This window comes from Ctenopharyngodon idella, chromosome 7, assembly GCF_019924925.1.
Source record: "Ctenopharyngodon idella isolate HZGC_01 chromosome 7, HZGC01, whole genome shotgun sequence".
NCBI classification, from domain to species: Eukaryota; Metazoa; Chordata; class Actinopteri; order Cypriniformes; family Xenocyprididae; genus Ctenopharyngodon; species Ctenopharyngodon idella.
Genome location: NC_067226.1, coordinates 32,006,721 through 32,024,919, shown reverse-complemented (window position 1 = coordinate 32,024,919; position 18,199 = coordinate 32,006,721). Strand labels below are relative to the sequence as shown.

General features: G+C 37.5%; 2 non-coding genes across 2 annotated transcripts; one reads left to right on the top strand and one right to left on the bottom strand.

Moving 5' to 3' along the window:
- Positions 1-6,141: 6,141 nt before the first annotated feature.
- Positions 6,142-6,214, bottom strand: trnar-ucg (transfer RNA arginine (anticodon UCG)). The gene has a single exon. It is a non-coding gene; the product is annotated as a tRNA-Arg (tRNA).
- A 300-nt stretch (positions 6,215-6,514) lies between these two features.
- On the top strand, positions 6,515-6,587 carry trnar-ucg (transfer RNA arginine (anticodon UCG)). The gene has a single exon. It is a non-coding gene; the product is annotated as a tRNA-Arg (tRNA).
- Positions 6,588-18,199: the final 11,612 nt, after the last annotated feature.

The following is an 18,199-nucleotide window of genomic DNA, read 5'->3' as shown; positions in this document are numbered from 1 at the left end:
AAAAAAAGAGCTTCTGGAAATTACCCCATCCATCATAATTACACCTATTGGGCAGTGCTAAGGAAGACATGGGGGATCGAGCCCCTTCCCTGACCTGGTACAGATCTAGAGAATAGGAAGACTGAAATTGAACTGAAATCCCTCTGGGTGAAATAACGGGATTATAGAAATGTTTGAAGAAGTCCCTGTTAGGGCGAGAACCAGATTTTACAATGGCTTCTGGGACATTTCCTTTTGTCTGGATATTATCTATCTCTATAGCATCCATCCGATGCGAAGCCCTTGATTGTTCTTGATTCATCACCCATACCAACCATTTACGGCTTCATCGTCTCCCTCACAAGCTTTCTTCAGGACAATCTAGCCATAATGTGTTAATAACAGAAGCTATTTTGAGAGAGTGTTGGCAAATTTAAAATGTTTGCATCTGAAATAGTGTCAGTGATTTGCAGGAATTAGCTTCGTCAAAACACTGTGACAATAGATGCACATTTTTGAAAGCAGTTGCTCCACATCAGCCTGCCAAATGAAGCAATTACTGTTTGCACTTGTTTGTTATGTTTAAATTAAGCCATAGAAGCCAGGAGAAGACTAGGGTCATCAATCAATCAACAATTCACATTAACATTCAAAAACTGTGGTGGAACACAAAATGCATAATTAGTGAGAAACATGTGGCTACATCATGCATAACTTACCGTATTCAATCCCTCTGCCAAAAAAAAAAACGTACATAAAATGTTTATGCACACTTTATTCTGAAGCCAACACACATTAAGCTAGAATAGGACAGCATGTAACGTGAGAAAGCATTTTAGGCAAAGTGAATATTTAGTAATTAGACCCAACAGACCCAATAATACAGTTCACTTCATTTGAATTTAACATCTTGCTTTTTCTTACTTGGTAGTGCACTAGTCTGCAATTTCAGAAGAAGAAAAACACTGAAACAAATTACTGTCAGCTACATCATGAGCCACTTAAACTTCAGATTTGAGTTCGATCATAGTGGTTTGATTCATTATTTGAGCTCCATATTGTACAGTAGATTTACTTTTGATAGTTCTTTATTCAAGTGTTGCTCAGAAAGTTGATATAAATATAGCTTCCCTTACAAAAGTTTAGTTTATTCAAGTGTGCTATTAGTATGCTTCTTTTAAACTAAAAAATAAGTCATACTTCACTTATATTGACAGAAAAGTGTAAGTATATTTGGCCTATACTCAATCTTTTGATTGCAGTATAAAACTAACTAGACTAAACTAAACTAGTTTACTGAGACTAGTAAACTTCAAAGTATACTTTCATGAACTAAAAAATGTGCTACAAGTATTTGACTCATAGACTGTAAAAAAATAGATTTGACTACTAAACCATCATACCTATAGACCTTATGAGGCAGAGAAACAAGCGCGCCGCCATCTTTATAATATTGTCTTTGAACTTCCGTTGCGGTAGCTCTGTATATTTCTATGGCATCGCTGTCAAAGAATTTTGAGAACTAGCTGATGAAGTGGATTTACCTGTTGTAGAGTTAATGAAAGTTATCATGAGCATTGTAATGTTTAAAGCAGATTTAAAGAGGGAAGATTTTAAAACGAGCAGTTCATTCATAAATACGTAAGATCGCAGTGGAAAAACAAACCGGAAGACAAAAGACAACAAGCGCAGCGCTGAAAAGGGGCGGGGCTACATAAGGTCTATAAGTTCACTTTTAGTATAGTTGCAGTACAAACGAAAAACGTAGTTGTAAACTAGTTGTTTACTCAAAGTTTACTACTGTTAGACTTAAAAGTATACTTTTATACTAAAATGTGGGCCAATTTAGTCCCATGTAGTATTGAAACAGTACACTTACAAGTAGCTATACTACTAGTATTGATATTAGTATACTTACGACAAAGTATACTTAAAATATACTTGAACTTTACTTAAGTATACTTAATAAAATGAACTTAAAGTATACTTATTTTTGTAAGGCTTATTTGCTTTTTTTTTTAACATGGCAATATATGTTGAACAACACATGACTTAATGCCATGCACTGTGTTCATTTGTCTTGATTCATTATTTTGAACATACTCCAGTCAAAGGAACATAAACATTGCTTTAAGATGCTTTAAGATGCATTTCTCAGCTTCATGCTCTGACACCTGACGTTTTCCAAGGTGGTCTGTCCTATCAATCAAAATCAAGACCCAATGTTCCTGTAGCTCAAATAGCAGAGCATTGTGCTAGCAACAGCAAGATGGTGGGTTTGATTCCCAAGTAGTGCATTAACTCAAAATATATGTAACTTACACGCAGTGCAACTACCTTTGGATGAATGTAATCCCTTTGGATAAACTTCAACATAGCTCCATAAAAATGATACAAAATTGGAAAATAAAACTAATAGAATTGAGTAGAAATTCCATAGATGACTGTGACGAGTAAAAAAAGCTTAATCACTATCTCATACGCTCAATAACATGTAGCCAACTTTTCCTGAAAAAGCTAATATATGTACTCCTTCTAATTGAAGAAAAGAGTAAACATCTATTGGCCCTAATTTGCAATAAGGTAAAAAGCTATATTTAATTTAAACTAACTTCCTTATATCCTCCCACACACTCAGAGGACTTGCAAATAAGCATGTTTGTAAAGATGCAAACACATTTCCATAGTAAATGAGGCTAAATAGGAGAGATTGTTTTGCTATATTGTGTTGGTTCACCAAGATTAAAAAACGCGCAGAATCCATTGGATAAAGAAGTTGCCAAAAAAGAAATCTTCTCACCTTAGATGGATACTGAAGTATCACATCATGCCCATCATAATTCGACAGTCCGCATGGATTAATGAAAGTAAATGGCTTTCTGTTTAAACCCTCCTCATACGCTCTTTCGAATGTTAATGCGTTTTGATGGTCAGAATGATATTATGAACACTCAGTATAGACCATTAGACATCAAAGCACACAAGGTGTCTGACCTATGCAACATTCCCAGCTGTGGGAAATTATTTGTTATAATAATGCACTGAAACTAAATCACATCACGTGCAGCCTCTTTTGAAGGTGTGATTACCAGACTACTGCTGTTGGATTTGTTGTCATAGGTCAGTAAATATTGCCAAAGCAATTTCACAGGTTAATTGAAAGTTTACTGACATCGCCCTATCTATAATTTTATGTCCAGTTCTAGTTTTTAATCAGCCTAAAAATCTACAGTGATAACACTAATAACCGCTTTCCACTCCAATATCATCATCTCTCTCAGGATTATCAGAGTCCTTGAGAAATCCACTCTCACTAGAAGGAGATCGCATAATTAGATCTGTCTGTCTTAATGCATTCATGATATAGATGGCATGAAGTGTTAAACCCATGTGCACATAATCACCAACTGCGCTCCTTTCCGCCTTCTTAAATGGTTTATTTTCTTTTGTGGTCTTGTTTTCTGCCTTTCCCCATATGGCGGTATCGATTAGGTGGTGTTTGTCAGTCACTAGATTGCTATAGATTTGAATGATTGCTGTGTGGTTCTCTTAGCTAGCCGCTGCTCCATCATGTTGTCTGAAACCGCTGGGTCTTGTTTCTAGGTGACATGGAATCGATGCACTTCACACTAGAGCTTTCCAGAGCAGTCTGTATGTCATCAGTTAGTTTGGTTGGCGTGTGAAAGCGGTATATCAAACTAGAGCGTGGAATAGGAAGGCTGGAACTGGTGGGCTTGTATGAACACAGTCCATTCTAGGGCTTTTCACACTTGAAATAGTTAACCCTGGACCATTTTAAACCCCGGGTAAACGGAATTCTGGGTTATCTTGCTTTCTCGTTTCACACACTGCTCATAATTTACCCGGGGTCAACAATTAATCTTGGTATTCGTAAGCTGACGTTTCACACTGTACATTCCTAAACCCTGGGTTAAAGGTGCCCTAGAATTGACATTTTACAAGATGTAATATAAGTCTACGGTGTCCCCAGAATGTGTCTGTGAAGTTTCAGCTCAAAATACCCCATAGATTTTTTATTATACCATGTTTTAACTGCCTATTTTGGGGTGGCATTAAAAATGCTCTGATTTGGGGTGTGTACACCTTTAAATGCTAGTGCTCCCTGCCCCCAAGCTCGCGACTCCATTAAACATTGCATAAACAATACTGAAGTTTACAATATAACTCTCAAAATGGATCTTTACAAACTGTTTGTGATGCAGCATATCAGATGACATAAGTATTGCATGTTTTGTGGATGTTTGCTAACATTTGATTCTGAATGAGTTTGATAGTGCTGCACGGCTAACGTGGCTAAAGCTACACACAGTTGGAGAGACTTGATAAGAATGCAGATGCGTTTATGACTACAAGCTACAAGCGTTTTCGGGTTAAAAATGAAAATAATGACATGGCTCTGGTCTCCGTGAATACAGTAAGAAACAATGGTAACTTTAACCACATTTAACAGTACATTAGCAACATGCTAACAAAACATTTAGAAAGACAATTTACAAATATCACTAAATATATCATGATATCATGGATCATGAACAGTTATTATGGATCCATCTGCCATTTTCGCTATTGTCATTGCTTGCATGCTTCACAATACCTGCAGAACGTCTGATGATTTGGCTGTGCAGCTCCACGACGTAAATACTGCCTTGCCTTGAACATGGGCTGGTATATGCAAATGTTGTTGGCGTACATATTAATGACCCCGACTGTTGCGTCACAGTTGGTGTTATGTTGAGATTTGCCTGTTTTTCTGTAGTGTTTTTCACGCACAAGATTTACATATGAAAGAGGAAACAATGGTGTTTGAGGCTCATGGTATGTCATTTCCATGTACAGAACTCTTATTATTCAACTATGCCAAGGTAAATTCAATTTTCAATTCTAGGGCAGCTTTAAAGGGTTAGTTCACCCAAAAATGAAAATTCTTTAATTAATTACTCACCCTCATGGTGTTCCACACCCGTAAGACCTTCGTTCATCTTCAGAACACAAATTAAGATATTTTTGATGAAATCCGAGAGGTATACGACTTGTCCATAGACAGCAATATAATCAACACTTTCAAGGTCCAGAAAGGTACTAAAGACATTGTTAAAAAAGTCGACGTGACTGCAGTGGTTCAACCTTAATGTTATGAAGCGAAGAGAATACTGTTTGTGTGCAAAAACAAAACGAAAATAACGACTTTATTCAATAATCTCTTCTCTTCCCTTCTCTTTTTTATTTTTGGGTGAACTATACCTTCAACCAAGACTTTCACTTTACTGAGATAAAGTGCAAAAGATCCATTGGTAACAAACTGACGTCATATGGAGCCAGCATCAACAAACACAAACACCCCAGTGGTCTGGATGAGTGGCAGTTTGGCATTACCCTGTCTGTTTAAGATGACTGAGGTATACTCTACAGTCAGTGGAAATTATGCAAATGTTACATTCCCATAAGTTACACTTGTCATATCTGAATGTCACTGCTGATGTATACCTACTAAGGAATTTGAACATAATCGTGCTATGAATCGAGATGGTACATGTTTTATTGTTGTTTATTGAACTTTCATGGCTTATGGATTATTGAATACTTAAATCTCAATGTCTGGCATCCTAAATCCTGCAGTGATAGGCCTACATGATCTACTCTCACTTCAGCTGAGAGGCATTTTTTTAACATTCAGGCCAGTCTACAATATCCTTCAATCTGCTCCTTTAGTGAGCAGTCACTAGCGTCCTAGATAGTAATGTGGTTCACATTCATGTCACAAATAAACGATTTGTCTCAATTTTAACTCTAGTAATGTGTTGTGTATTGCTATTAATAAGTCAGGCTCTGTAAAAACGATACTGTCAGACTTACATAAATTACACAAATGTGAAGAACTCTGCATGACTAACAAACGAAGTTATGCTGCAGGCGGCTGTATACATGACTCTCATTTCATCTAGTAAAATAATGCACTAATGGCATTTACATCTGTTCATTTAGTACAGCTTTCATCCAGAGTGATTTGTAAACAAGTACTGCTACAATGCGCAGGATACATCCTGTGAACTACAGCTTTATTTGGGTACATTTCTTACACCACGTTGCGTGTGTAAAGATCTCTCTGCGGGGTGCGTGGCTGCAGATAACTGTATAAAACTGCGACCCCGGCAGGACTCGAACCTGCAATCTTCTGATCCGAAGTCAGACACCTTATCCATTAGGCCACGAGGTCTTCAGAGAAGCCAGAGAAAGTTGGAATGAGACTGCATCTGAAGCTGCCCAAAGGCAGCAGTAACAACAAAAAGTATCTAAATATTAAACAATCCTTTTTTTTCATTAGAACATTGATTTAATAAAAACACATTTATAATTATACCAAGTCCTCTATACACTTCAAATATTCTTATTGTTCTCTTGGTTCCAAAATGAGTCAGTGGCTCGAGAAGTGCTCTAAACCGATTCAGTCCCATTCGAATCATTCGTGCTCATTTCGACAGAACGATTCATTCACAACCGCTACTACTTTAGCATCGGCCTCGTGGCCTAATGGATAAGGCGTCTGACTTCGGATCAGAAGATTGCAGGTTCGAGTCCTGCCGGGGTCGCAGTTTTAAAGGGGTTGAACCATAGGCCAAGCACCCACCGGATCTCAATGCGAATTCCATTCAGGGCGGATTTAGACATGGGTAACGGCCCAGGGCGGCATCTTGCCAGGGGCAGCACGAGGCGCCCGCGCAAGGGGGAAAAAAAAACGAATGCGCGATCGGGTTTTTACCACTCATTTGCATGTATCGTCAATGATATGATGTCACCGTGTGGGTCAATTAACCTGGTCGGGAGGGACTCAGAGTGTGCGCCCGGATAAGAACTCTCACTCAAAAGTATACAAGAAGGATGAGGTGACGTCTGTAGGGAGAGCGGGAGGGGAGTGGGACAAGTTCTAAATCAACACTAAATTATGGTAAGACAAAAGGTCTAAGCCACCAAAGGCCGATTTAGGTAAATAAATCAAAAGGAAGAGAGGAAACATGCACAAGATAAAGGCATGTGTGCAGCTATTACTCATATAATAATAATATTAGGCCAATAATAAAATAGGCTAATATAGGGCCTATCACTTATGTTATGCTATGTTGCTTGCTATGCTATTACACATTGGGCAACAATATTCATTTTTCTGTCCAACTAGCTAACATAACCAAAGAGTAAAATGTGATTTTGTAACTTTTGTTAAACAAACGTAATATCGCTCACTTTAATATTTTTAATGTAAAGTTGTGCAGTTTTGGGGAATTTATGGTATTTTTTTTATTATTTATTTGCCTCAACTTGTAATAATTGAAATAATTTATACATTTATATAAAATAGCAAAAATTTATGTTAAATCCACTTTAAAAAAAGATCTACATTTCTCAATTTCATTCATGGTAATAGACATGAAAATGTGCCTTGGTTTAGTGGACGATTGCTGCCATCTACTGGAAAGCAAACACTTTTAAAATTAAAATAACATGAATTTTTAACTACAGTCACAAGATGGCTACAGAGAATTACTCAATGGTTCACGTTATAAAATCATTATTATAATAATAAAAAAAATGACTATATCAAAGTTTACCATGTTTTTTTTTTTTGGGGGGGGTGCAAATTGCTGGGTTTCAGGACAGTGATACGATAATAGTACGATACAGTCCACATTTTGCAAACGCTACGTACCACTCAGCAAAGCACAATGCGTTTTGTTTAGGAAAAGCCAGAGCCATAGAAAGCCGTGGCTCTGGGAAACGCGATCCACCGCTCAGGTTGTGCGTGCGCATGCGCAAAGCGCAGTGAGTTTTGTTTAGTGTGGGAAATGCCATCTCTGATGCCACGCACACAAAGAAACAAAGTTAGTACATCCTATTAGGTATTTCTACCATTCATTGTCAGTATCTACAATCCATATTTATCCTCATTTATTGTGGTTATCATGATGCGCTACTCATGATCGTAAAGTGTAAAAAAAGATGGACGACGCGACGCCGCTTCCATTGTAATGAACTGAATGTAAAATGTACGACGATGGGCGTTGACATGTTATGCAAAAACGTCGGTTTGGAGCCTGGGCATGCGCAGAAGGAATCGTCAGTGGAGCCCGGAGGCGGAGTCGCGGTATCAAACTTCCGCCCAGACGACTGCATCATCACTGATGTATTTTAAATAGGCTATATAAATTATACACAATTTTAAATTCTACCTATAAAATAATAGGCTATTCTGTTTCTAGAGCAATAATATTTTTGAAACAGCAAATTAACTCAATATAATATGCCACTAGAAACAACTCTAAAATGTCATAAACGATCCTGCCATTTTAAATAAAGTTTAACTAACGTTACAGGAGATCGATTGCTGTAGACAGTGCTCTATAATTAATTAGAGTAGGCTATCATTAGTTTTGTCCTGCTAATTATTATTTTATACCATAAAAATAATTAGTAACTGCCAGATAACGATCACCTGCTTTTTCCCATCATGGCTAACGTTAGGCGTGTTATCTTAACAATAACATTTATTAATTAGCTTATAAAGCCCACATTTAACGTTACCGAAAAAAAGTTCAGTGATCCGTCAGATCCTGTAGGTCGGTTAGTACAGTTTACTGCTGAACAACTCATTTTGTCAGTGTGAAATAACAGAATTAATAGTTAGTTATATATCTTTAATCTCCCCTCGAAGCTCTGACAATCCTCAGAGAAGCTGTCAATCACAACTGTCAATCATGACGACACGCCCCATTTCTATAGCTTCAAATTGCTAGCTAAAATCAAACTTGTCACAAAAACGAACAATTGAATATATGATAACAAATACCTTAAATGACCTTCAATTTTATTTTGAAGCGTAATTTATTTTTTTATTTTGACTCAAGTCCCGTTCGTTTGCATGGAGAGGGCGAGGTTTATGACCTGTACTGCATCCAGCCACCAGGGGGCGATCAAAGAGCCCGCAGCTTCACTTTTCAGGACGTATGAGGCACACCCGCTCATGATGCTTTAATTTTGGCATGAATGAGAATGTAACGCCCTTCATCATTACAGTTTAAACTACCTGCAAATTATCTTGCCTTGCTTGCTTGTTTAACTGTCTCAATCTCACGCACCAGTAATCCAGAAGAGTATTCAGCGTTTGGAGGTGTAGGGAGTATTTGTGATGGTCTAAAAGCCATATCTTAAAACGTTGCATATTTACATTTATTCTTGTGATACCACTACAGTTGCATTGATCCTGAGTTGACTGCTGTTTTTTGTAGAATGTTCTTGGTAATTTGTGGTTTAGCTATAGCACTTCTTCAGACTCTAAATGTACAATATACAAGTATTGTAAAATGCAGTTTGTGCTTTTTTATAGGAATAGAACAGTTTGTTGTTGAAGACATTGAGGACCATTTAGGGTTTATATGACGACATATACACTATTTAATATTTCTATATAGTATGTTGCACAAACATTATTAACATATCTTCACTTTGCTGTTGTTCAGAACAACATCTACTTTGGACTCTGGCTCTGCCATAAATCTAAACATCTACACAGCAACCATAAATATCCTTGTCTCCTCACCACTAATTGAAGTTGTGGCGACAAAACTTAGTTGTAATCAATTTAATGCCTCTCTTTAAAGTAGAAAACAGCAACTCAGCACTTTAGCGAACATTAGACTTACCAAAAACACATTAGAGAGGGGAAGATTAACTTACTACAAATATTTTTCACCTAACGTAACCTAATAAACTCACAGACTTACTGATGCAGTCGATAGCATGCAAAACACTCACATTAATGGTTTTGATCAGATTGAAAAATGCTGATAAAGGCTGTTTTGGTTACTGGAAACCATTTGTCTAAAGAATATAATTTGAGAGCTACTAGCATTAGTGTGAAAATGCGTCTCATAATTGTATTAAAAATGACGGCTTACAAATAAAGGCTTACGTTTTTGTGTACGACAAAGGATAGATTTATTTCCCTGCTACGTGTTTTTGTGGCATCTGCTGGTAAACTGGAGCCCAGCAAAGAGATGTTCTGAAAGCAACAACTCAGCACTACTTCTTTTCTTTTTCTTTTAAAGAATGCAGATTTTTTACATAAACAACTGTATAAAAAAAAAAAAAAAAAAAAAAAAATTGCTGCGCATTGTAGTTTGTTGTATTACTGTTATTTAGCTTCAATCGCCTATTTTTGTCCACTACAATAGTTTGAAAAAATTCAGTAGTCTTGGAAAAACTGTTATTACTGTGGGTGTTTTTTCTAAACATTCAGGGAAAATGCCTACAAGACAGTTTTGTACTTAATCTGTCACTGTTACTATTGCCCGGTTAGGGATTTGTGCTATGGACATAAGTGATACATAAATGGACATGGTGATTAATTGTGCAGCTTGTTGAGGAAAGGTGTGATATTGCTTTCAAGTATTCTGACTTATGATTTTCACCTGGCGCGAACAAGAAGACTTACAGTGAAGGAAGAGACAGACCTAGAGACCAGAATAGCATAGAGGTGTGATGGGATTAGTCAAAAAAAAATTTGTTATGTCTTAGTAAAACTGCATATATACACACACAGACACTGATCAGGCATAACATTATGACCACCTTCCTAATATTGTGTTGGTCCCCCTTTTGCTGCCAAAACAGCCGTGACCCATTAAGGCATAGACTCCACTAGACCCCTGAAGGTGTGCTGTGGTATCTGGCACCAAGATGTTAGCAGCAGATCCTTTAAGTCCTGTAAGTTGCGAGGTGGAGCCTCCATGGATCGGACTTGTTTGTTCAGCACATCCCACAGATGCTTGATTGGATTGAGATCTGGGGAATTTGGAGGCCAAGTCAACACCTCAAACTTGTTATTGTGCTCCTCAAACCATTCCTGAACCATTTTTGCTTTGTGGCAGGACGCATTATCCTGCTGAAAGAGGCCACAGACACCAGGGAATACCGTTACCATGAAAGGGTTTACGTGGTCTGCAACAATGCTTAGGTAGGTGGTATGTGTCAAAGTAACATCCACATGGATGGTAGGACCCAAGGTTTCCCAGCAGAACATTGCCTAAAGCATCACACTGCCTCCGCCAGCTTGCCTTCTTCCCATAGTGCATCCTGGTGCCATGTGTTCCCAGGGTAAGCGACGCACACGCGCCCGGCCATCCACGTGATGTAAAAGAAAACGTGATTCATCAGACCAGACCACCTTCTTCCATTGCTCCGTGGTCCAGTTCTGATACTCACGTGCCCACTGTTGGCGCTTTTGGCGGTGGACAGGGGTCAGCATGGGCACCCTGACTGGTCCAGCCTTCGCTCCCCATGTGCATCAATGAGTCTTGGCCGCCCATGACCCTGTCTCCGGTTCACCACTGTTCCTTCCTTGGACCACTTTTGATAGATACTGACCACTGCAGACCGGGAACATCCCACAAGAGCTGCAGTTTTGGAGATGCTCTGACCCAGCCGTCTAGCCATCACAATTTGGCCCTTGTCAAATTCGCTCAAATCCTTACGCTTGCCCATTTTTCCTGCTTCTAACACATCAACTTTGAGGACAAAATGTTCACTTGCTGCCTAATATATCCCACCCACTAACAGGTGCCGTGATGAAGAGATAATCAGTGTTATTCACTTCACCTGTCAGTGCTCATAATGTTATGCCTGATCGGCATGCATATTTATATATATATATATACAGGTGCTGGTCATATAATTAGAATATCATCAAAAAGTTGATTTATTTCACTAATTCCATTCAAAAAGTGAAACTTGTATATTATATTCATTCATTACACACAGACTGATATTTCAAATGTTTATTTCTTTTAATTTTGATGATTATAACTGAAACTAAGGAAAATCCCAAATTCAGTATCTCAGAAAATTAGAATATTACTTAAGACCAATACAAAGAAAGGATTTTTAGAAATCTTGGCCAACTGAAAAGTATGAACATGAAAAGTATGAGCATGTACAGCAATCAATACTTAGTTGGGGCTCCTTTTGCCTAAATTACTGCAGCAATGCAGCGTGGCATGGAGTCGGATCAGTCTGTGGCACTGCTCAGGTGTTATAAGAGCCCAGGTTGCTCTGATAGTGGCCTTCAGCTCTTCTGCATTGTTGGGTCTGGCATATCGCATCTTCCTCTTCACAATACCCCATAGATTTTCTATGGGGTTAAGGTCAGGCGAGTTTGCTGGCCAATTAAGAACAGGGATACCATGGTCCTTAAACCAGGTACTGGTAGCTTTGGCACTGTGTGCAGGTGCCAAGTCCTGTTGGAAAATGAAATCTGCATCTACATAAAGTTGGTCAGCAGCAAAAAGCATGAAGTGCTCTAAAACTTCCTGGTATACGGCTGCGTTGACCTTGGACCTCAGAAAACACAGTGGACCAACACCAGCAGATGACATGGCACCCCAAACCATCACTGACTGTGGAAACTTTACACTGGACCTCAAGCAACGTGGATTGTGTGCCTCTCCTCTCTTCCTCCAGACTCTGGGACCCTGATTTCCAAAGGAAATGCAAAATTTACTTTCATCAGAGAACATAACTTTGGACCACTCAGCAGCAGTCCAGTCCTTTTTGTCTTTAGCCCAGGCGAGACGCTTCTGACGCTGTCTGTTGTTCAAGAGTGGCTTGACACAAGGAATGCGACAGCTGAAACCCATGTCTTGCATACGTCTGTGCGTAGTGGTTCTTGAAGCACTGACTCCAGCTGCAGTCCACTCTTTGTGAATCTCCCCCACATTTTTGAATGGGTTTTTTTTCACAATCCTCTCCAGGGTGCGGTTATCCCTATTGCTTGTACACTTTTTTCTACCACATCTTTTCCTTCCCTTCGCCTCTCTAATAATGTGCTTGGACACAGAGCTCTGTGAACAGCCAGCCTCTTTTGCAATGACCTTTTGTGTCTTGCCCTCCTTGTGCAAGGTGTCAATGGTCGTCTTTTGGACAACTGTCAAGTCAGCAGTCTTCCCCATGATTGTGTAGCCTACAGAACTAGACTGAGAGACCATTTAAAGGCCTTTGCAGGTGTTTTGAGTTAATTAGCTGATTAGAGTGTGGCACCAGGTGTCTTCAATATTGAACCTTTTCACAATATTCTAATTTTCTGAGATACTGAATTTGGGATTTTCCTTAGTTTCAGTTATAATCATCAAAATTAAAAGAAATAAACATTTGAAATATCAGTCTGTGTGTAATGAATGAATATAATATACAAGTTTCACTTTTTGAATGGAATTAGTGAAATAAATCAACTTTTTGATGATATTCTAATTATATGACCAGCATCTGTATATATATATATATATATAGGCCTACATACAGGTCTACCCAGCTAACATGGTTCTGTCAAGGTTTTCTCAAAATTATGATCAAATGTTTTTCCAGTAAATTTAATAGAATTTATGTGGTCTTTAATAATTTTCTTAAAACATTGGCACAAAAATGTTATATATATACATCATTCTTTTCTGAAACTTTTTATTTGGAGATTTGTCTAACATCTAGATGTCAGACATCTAAAATTCTTTTTGACAATTTTCATTTAAAATTGTTGACCCCAAAATGCATTGCATCCTTATTTTTATAGTAAAAATTGGGCATTTTTAATGTGTAAGGCTTGCAGTAATAGCCGCAGTTATTTTAGCTGGACAAAAGCAGTCTGTTATGCTGCTTGATGTTGCAAACTGGTATTTGTTATCATATTATTTTAGTTATTTAAAATTTTAATTTTAATCATAAACACACTGGTTTGTAGCGCAAAAAAAGTCTTGCACATTTATGAGAAAAAGCTTACTTCTGTATTGAAAAATAAGGAGGATATTTCGCAACCTCTTTGTCTTTTGACTTTGCCATTAAGCGCCCAGAACACCCTAGCATCTTCATAAAATTAAATCTGTATCTGATAATGTCTATAATCATTAAGAATGTGTCATTCTGGAGTATTGAGCTGTAAATGTCTCAGCTTCTGAAAGTATTCGCTGTAGATTTGCAGTTTACCATCTATCTTCCTCAAGACTTTGGTATGAGCAAACAGTTTATACTGTCATCTTACTGTAGTGTCATCTATCATCTCATGTCTTAATGTTGCAGACCAGCACAACTCAACCTTCACTGTCTCTTACATAATGACATGGCCATGAATTTTCTTGCTGGAAAGGTTTTTGATAAATGAAAGCCCAGCGAAAGTACATTTTGTTTAAAAGTCTGTTTTTAATTCCCCCTCCCCTCCAAGATTCATTATTACTTCATCACGAGGCAGACACAGGACACTTTGTTGTTTCATAAATTCATTTTAAGGAGCATATTTAAGATCATAATAATGTCCTCATCTCTACTCTTTGTGGTTTAGTTAGCTAATAAAATGTCATATAAAATGAAAGCCCTTTGAACAACCATAATGACCTCACTAATAGGTACGCAGCGCTTTACAAGCATAATCCACGGAGCTAATTGTTGGTACTGCTAATAGCTTGCCGTAGCCTTTTAATTAAACACTAGATGAGCACAAAAATGGATCACTTTGCCTATCTATTGGTTCCTTCATCTTCAATAATTTACATTTAATCACGTCTTTCCTGCATGTGCACTGTAAATAATGGCAGCCTCGATGGATATGCACACAATCTTGAGACTAGGAGAGAATTAGAGTCAGATCTATATAATCATGTTTAATGCTTCGTGACCTCATATCTACGAAATGTCATTGTCTGGTGTATGATAAAAGTATAAAATCATACTTGGTTCTAAGTTCTGCTCCATAGTCTAGCATGAATAAATTGTGGGTTGTGTTTTTTTGTTGCATGTGTTTGCTGTCCATCATATCAGGATCAATTCATGAGAAGTTTTGTATTAACCTTTATTGAATCATTTGCCTTATTTCAAATGCAACCAACCTTTCTCAAGGCAGCTGTATGCCATCCTGCTGTCATTTTATGAAATAAACAGAGAATTACAGATTCTAGGCATTGCCTGTGGATCAAAGCTAATGAGTGAATTGAATAGAGAGAATTGGATTTTGTTGAGTCATAATTGTATCACAGCTCTGCAGTGATCTCAATGTCCTTAAAGGGGAGCTATTATGCAAAATTCACTTTTATAAGGTGTTTGAACACCGATGTGTGTGCGCAGAGAAAAACCAGCCTATAATGGTAAAAATCCACTCTTTTTTTTTATAATTCCCATAAATGAGAAGCAATCTCTTCAAACGAGCTGATTTAGATTCCCCCCCCCACGATAATGTGATCCCCCCTATGATGATGGCACATACAATTGGAATTACTGTAAACAAGAGTTTCCTAGTTAAAAATTGCACATGAACACCCTTTCTGTCATTTTTGGTGCGTGAGTTTGTCCTGTTTTGTTGTTGCCGGTATGCCGGGGCGTGAGTTGTTAAAGCTCCGCCCTCTTCTGGAAAGGGGCTCGGGAGCAACAGCTCATTTGCATTTAAAGGGACACACTCAAAAACAGCACGCTTTTGCGCACACCCAAAAAGTGGCAATTTTAACATGCTATATTAAATTATCTGTGGGGAATTTTGAGCTGAAACTTCACATACACACTTATAAATATTTAAAAATGTGTGATGAACATTAGCTAATAAACAGGTATATCCGGGTGCAGGTAACACGGAGAAAGAGTATACTGTTCATTTGCATATAATACTGAGATTATAACAATTCAATAATAGTTGAAAATCTGTAAAATTATTCTTTCAATAAAGTGCATTGCTAATGCAACATAATTATTTGTCACTAAATGTCATTGCGTCAGTGTCCATCCACAAAATCTTGCAATATAGAAGTTTACTTGATTTGTATTGAGGCTAAATGAATCATATTTGTTTACTGAACAGCAGATTTCTAGTTCCCAGCATGCTTTGCCTAGGAGTGTATGAGAGAATGAAATGAATTGGAAAATTAAAGTGTTGATGAAAAAAGGGGAGAAAAGTGATGTTGGCATTTAGAGCAGGCATTTTAAGGGTTAACTTTATCCTGAAGAATGGAAAAGATATCTAGATGCTGGTTCAAAATGTTCTGATTCTTTATTATTGTTCTTTATAGTTGTGTTAGAACGGCACGATTCTGGATGAATTGAGAATCACAATTTTTTTTGTTTCAAATAGAGATCGCTGAACAAACAACTAAAGAAAATAACATGTAATTTACTAGTGTTTCTGGCAAAATGTCAATTGCTGCAGTCTATATAAAATGTTTAATTAATCTGAATGAATTGTTTTAAAAAAAATTGTTTGAGTGAATGATTCAATGACTCACTCATAAATACTTCACTTGTTTCATTACTGAATGAATCAGCATTTTTGAAACAATCTCTTGAATGAATGATTAAATTACATATTTTTAAGTCACTTGTAATTGATACAATTGTTACTTGAAGCGCAAAGTTACTTTCAAAAGGTTTTGCTCAATTTTGATCGATTCCGTAGACATCAATGTTTATATCTGACCTATAAACTTTTATCGCAGTACTTCTGTGAAAACTTGAATAATTGTAACACAGAAATAACAATACTGTTCAAACAAAATTGCAAATATTGGTAGAAAAGACTGTTTGTGAAGCTGTTTCATATGATATCTGCTCTCTCTGGGTCAGCGGCAGCACCAACGCTGATTTGAATGTTCTGCATTGCGATCTTTTAACGATCTTGTGCAGCTCTTATAAATTGTGTTCTTTTGCACTTTAATCTGTTTGAATCATGTTTACATTATACACTTTTGTGTATTGTTTTAATGTTAAAGGTCCATTTTGTCATTTAAAAAAAGTTACTAAACTTGTTAAATCTCTAAGAGGACAGCACTGTTTATCATTATATACTGTATCTTTTCAACCTGTTTTTGTAGCGTAATATAATACTGTGATAAAAGCTTCAACAGTTATATGAAAATTTGATACCGTCACATGCCTGTTTTGCTGCACAAAGCATTTGAGTTGAGTTAACATGGCAGTTTTATGTTAAGAAAGTGCTTTTACTTGATGAACAGTGGGTTAATATTTTTTTGCATGCGTTAATTGGTTACTACCATGGTTACAGTCTCCCCCACACTGACATCTTGTATTAAATTCAATATAATTATATTACAATTTTAAAGGTATTACTATTGCACCAGTACACGTTTCATATAAATCAAAAGATGGCACACTCTAATAAAAGTTGCAAAATGGAGTTTTCGCAGCAATGCCATAGAAGAACCATTTTAGGTTCCCCAAAGAACTTTGCTGTGAACTTTTTTTTCTCAGTGTGAAGAACATTTTAAAAATCTAAAGAATCTTTTTACACTATAAAGAATCTTTTGTGTAATGGAAAGGTTCCATGGATGTTAGGGATGCAATAAAGAACCTTTATTTTTAGGATCGCATGTAGTATTATGAGAATATTACATTTGCCCTCGGTTTCCGCAGCTGGTCATTAGATATGTAGTTGAGTAAGGTGTACATGTGAATACAAAGATATGGTAATCTCCTCTTGGGCCGCATGGCACATAAGGTATTCAGTTTTTCTCCCTGCACAAAATGTGCTGCTTCTTTGACCGTACAGTGACAGAGGCTGATTTCTGTCTGCTCAGCACTTCAATAACATTTCCATTCAGTGCTTTGACACTTAAGAACTGCAGTTTGCCTTCAATCAGGCGTCTCCACCATGGATGTGACCTTAACCTGCATAAGGTAATGCTTTATTCTCGGCAAGCTCTGTCTGGTGATATGTGCTCTGCGTCAGACGTTACCTCTACATGTCTGTGTGAAACCAGAGATCAAGTGCATATGTAAATATATACCCTCTTAATGAAAGGCACCAGATAATCAGGGTTCATAACAAGTCAAATAGTCACGTTGTATTACACAGTTAATATTTGCTGTATTTCTCAGAGAGTGAATCAAATGTTAGAGATGACTCACTTCTAGAGACATCAAAAATGGACTGGAGTGGCTGCTTCCTCTCTTTTATGTCAATTGATTGTATCTTCACAGCAAATAGAGTGACAATATTTCCCTTTCATCGTCTTGGCCCGGGCGACAGGAAGTTGTTCAATACAAGGTTTTGCTGGGTGACGCATTTTCACAGTAACGCAGCAGAACTGAATGGTGTCCTTGGAGGTGTCTTGAAGACAGTTCGTGAGTGTCAGGGGGAAAGTCAGTAGTGCTCTGTGACTATACTTGTTGACTG